The sequence below is a fragment of the Dama dama genome, unplaced genomic scaffold, assembly GCF_033118175.1.
Source record: "Dama dama isolate Ldn47 unplaced genomic scaffold, ASM3311817v1 ptg000109l, whole genome shotgun sequence".
NCBI lineage: Eukaryota > Metazoa > Chordata > Mammalia > Artiodactyla > Cervidae > Dama > Dama dama.
Genome location: NW_026870920.1, coordinates 1,564,921 through 1,569,060, shown reverse-complemented (window position 1 = coordinate 1,569,060; position 4,140 = coordinate 1,564,921).

The following is a 4,140-nucleotide window of genomic DNA, read 5'->3' as shown; positions in this document are numbered from 1 at the left end:
AGTAGCCTCCACTTGAGGTGCTTGTGGAAAGTTGGTATTCCTCTTGAGTCGAAGACAGGGACTAAGCTCTCATCTCGAGGTGATTTGGGGTCCACGGAGCCCTTTCGTGTTGCTACAGTGACCTCAGGATCCCTCTAGACTCTAGACAGTGATCTTGGGTTTTCTCTGGAGTGCCATTAAGGAAATCAAGGCTCCTTTCACGTTTGATGTGGAACACGGAATTGGTCTGCACGCAGTGCAGGGGAATCGGGCCTCATCTCGCGGGGATGGGGAAGTCTCATGGTTTTTCTTGAGTTGCGGCCGGAACCTGGGGTATATTCTCGAGTTACGACGGGGAGGGCCCTTCCAGACACGTGTTTGTTCAGCGACGTGAGGACTCCTGCCTAGGTGCGAGGGACACCTCGGGATTCTCCTCGAGTCTTGGCATGGCAATTGGGACGCTTCTCCACGTGAGGCGGGATACCCAGGTCCCTTTCCACGTGCCACAGGGATCCTGGGACTCCTATCCATTTTCAAGAGGAGTCAGGCATCGTCTCCTTTGGAAGCATTGATCTCCACGGACCTCTCGAGTTTTCAAAGGATGTGAGGCCTCCGGTCGCGATGAGGCGGAGAACTCGGTCTTTCTCTGTTGTCTCCACAGGGGATTCAGACATCCCTTCGTCTTGGGAGATGCAAGACAGCCTGCATTCAATTCACTGCAGGGATATCCGGCCTTACTTCGAGTCAGAGCATCTCGGTGTCCATTCCACTTGAGGCCACAAACTCAGGGTCTCTCTCACATACCTGTAGCTGAGAGAAGCCACCTCTTGAGGTGCTTGTGGAAAGTTGGTATTCCCCTTGAGTCGAAGCCAGGGACTAAGCTCTCATCTCGAGTTGATTTGAGGTCCACGGAGCCCTTTCGTGTTGCTCCAGTGACCTCAGGATCCCTCTAGACTTGAGACAGTGATCTTGGGTTTTCTCTGGAGTGTCATCAAGGAAATCAAGGCTCCTTTCACGTTTGATTTGGAACACGGAATTGCTCTGCATGCAGTGCAGGGGAATCGGGCCTCACCTCGTGGCAAGGGGGAAGTCTCATGGTTTTTCTCGAGTTGCGGCCGGAACCTGGGCTATATTCTCGAGTTACGACGGGGAGGGCCCTTCCAGACACATGTTTGTTCAGCGACGTCAGGACTCCTGCCTAGGTGCGAGGGACACCTCGGGATTCTCCTCGAGTCTTGCCATGGCAATTGGGATATGTCTCCACGTGAGGCGCGAGATCCAGGGTCCCTTTCCACGTGCCACAGGGATCCTGGGACTCCTATCCATTTTCAAGAGGAGTCAGGCATCGTCTCCTTTGGAAGCATTGATCTCCGCGGACCTCTCGAGTTTTCAAAGGATGTGAGGCCTCCGGTCGCGATGAGGCGGAGAACTCGGTCTTTCTCTGTGGTCTCCACAGGGGATTCAGACATCCCTTCGTCTTGGGAGATGCAAGACGAGCCTGCATTCAATTCACTGCAGGGATATCCGGCCTTACTACGAGTCAGAGCATCTCGCTGTCCATTCCACTTGAGGCCACAAACTCAGGGTCCCTCTCACATACCTGTAGCTGAGAGAAGCCTCCTCTTGAGGTGCTTGTGGAAAGTTGGTATTCCTCTTGAGTCGAAGCCAGGAACTAAGCTCTCATCTCGAGTTGATTTGGGGTCAACGGAGCCCTTTCGTGTTGCTCCAGTGACCTCAGGATCCCTCTAGACTTGAGACAGTGATCTTGGGTTTTCTCTGGAGTGCCATCAAGGAAATCAAGGCTTCTTTCACGTTTGATGTGGAACACGGAATTGCTCTGCACGCAGTGCAGGGGAATCGGGCCTCATCCAGCGGCGAGGGGGAAGTCTCATGGTTTTTCTCGAGTTGCGGCCGGAACCTGGGGTATATTCTCGAGTTACGACGGGGAGGGCCCTTCCAGACACGTGTTTGTTCAGCGACGTCAGGACTCCTGCCTAGGTGCGAGGGACACCTCGGGATTCTCCTCGAGTCTTGCCATGGCAATTGGGACGTGTCTCCAGTTGAGGCGGGAGACCCAGGGTCCCTTTCCACGTGCCACAGTGATCCTGGGACTCTTATCCATTTTCAAGAGGCGTCAGGCATCGTCTCCTACGGAAGTATTGATCTCCGCAGACCTCTCGAGTTTTCAAAGGATGTGATGCCTCCCGTCTCGATGAGGTGGAGGACTAGGTCTTTCTCTGTTTTCTCCTCAGGGGATTCAGACATCCCTTCGTCTTGGGAGATACAAGACAAGCCTGCATTCAATTCACTGCAGGGATATCCGGCCTTACTTCGAGTCAGAGCATCTCCGTTTCCATTCCACTTGAGGCCACAAACTCAGGGTCTCTCTCACATACCTGTAGCTGAGAGAAGCCTCCTCTTGAGGTGCTTGTGGAAAGTTGGTATTCCTCTTGAGTCGAAGCCATTGACTAAGCTCTCATCTCGAGTTGATTTGAGGTCCACGGAGCCCTTTCGTGTTGCTCCAGTGACCTCAGGATCCCTCTAGACTCTAGACAGTGATCTTGGGTTTTCGCTGGAGTGCCGTCAGGGAAATCAAGTCTCCTTTCATGTTTGATGTGGAACACGGAATTGCTCTGCATGCAGTGCAGGGGAATCGGGCCTCACCTCGTGGCAAGGGGGAAGTCTCATGGTTTTTCTCGAGTTGCGGCCGGAACCTGGGGTATATTCTCGAGTTACGACGGGGAGGGCCCTTCCAGACACGTGTTTGTTCAGCAACGTCAGGACTCCTGTCTAGGTGCGAGGGACACCTCGGGATTCTCCTCGAGTCTTGGCATGGCAATGGGGACGCGTCTCCACGTGAGGCGGGAGACCCAGGGTCCCTTTCCACGTGCCACAGGGATCCTGGGACTCCTATCCATTTTGAAGAGGAGTCAGGCATCGTCTCCTTTGGAAGCATTGATCTCCGCGGACCTCTCGAGTTTTCAAAGGATGTGAGGCCTCCGGTCGCGATGAGGCGGAGAACTCGGTCTTTCTCTGTGGTCTCCACAGGGGATTCAGACATCCCTTCGTCTTGGGACATGCAAGACGAGCCTGCATTCAAATCACTGCAGGGATATCTGGCCTTACTTCGAGTCAGAGCATCTCGGTGTCCATTCCACTTGAGGCGACAAAGTCAGGGTCCCTCTCACATACCATTAGTTGAGAGTAGCCTCCTCTTGAGGTGCTTGTGGAAAGTTGGTATTCCTCTTGAGTCGAAGCCAGGGACTAAGCTCTCATCTCGAGGTGATTTGGGGTCCACGGAGCCCTTTCGTGTTGCTACAGTGACCTCAGGATCCCTCTAGACTTGAAACAGTGATCTTGGGTTTCTCTGGAGTGCCATTAAGGAAATCAAGGCTACTTTCACGTTTGATGTGGAACACGGAATTGGTCTGCACGCAGTGCAGGGGAATCGGGCCTCATCTCGCGGGGATGGGGAAGTCTCATGGTTTTTCTCGAGTTGCGGCCGGAACCTGGGGTATATTCTCGAGTTACGACGGGGAGGGCTCTTCCAGACACGTGTTTGTTCAGCGACGTGAGGACTCCTGCCTAGGTGCGAGGGACACCTCGGGATTCTCCTCGAGTCTTGGCATGGCAATTGGGACGCTTCTCCACGTGAGGCGGGATACCCAGGTCCCTTTCCACGTGCCACAGGGATCCTGGGACTCCTATCCATTTTCAAGAGGAGTCAGGCATCGTCTCCTTTGGAAGCATTGATCTCCGCGGACCTCTCGAGTTTTCAAAGGATGTGAGGCCTCCGTTCGCGATGAGGCGGAGAACTCGGTCTTTCTCTGTTGTCTCCACAGGGGATTCAGACATCCCTTCGTCTTGGGAGATGCAAGACAGCCTGCATTCAATTCACTGCAGGGATATCCGGCCTTACTTCGAGTCAGAGCATCTCGGTGTCCATTCCACTTGAGGCCACAAACTCAGGGTCTCTCTCACATACCTGTAGCTGAGAGAAGCCACCTCTTGAGGTGCTTGTGGAAAGTTGGTATTCCCCTTGAGTCGAAGCCAGGGACTAAGCTCTCATCTCGAGTTGATTTGAGGTCCACGGAGCCCTTTCGTGTTGCTCCAGTGACCTCAGGATCCCTCTAGACTTGAGACAGTGATCTTGGGTTTTCT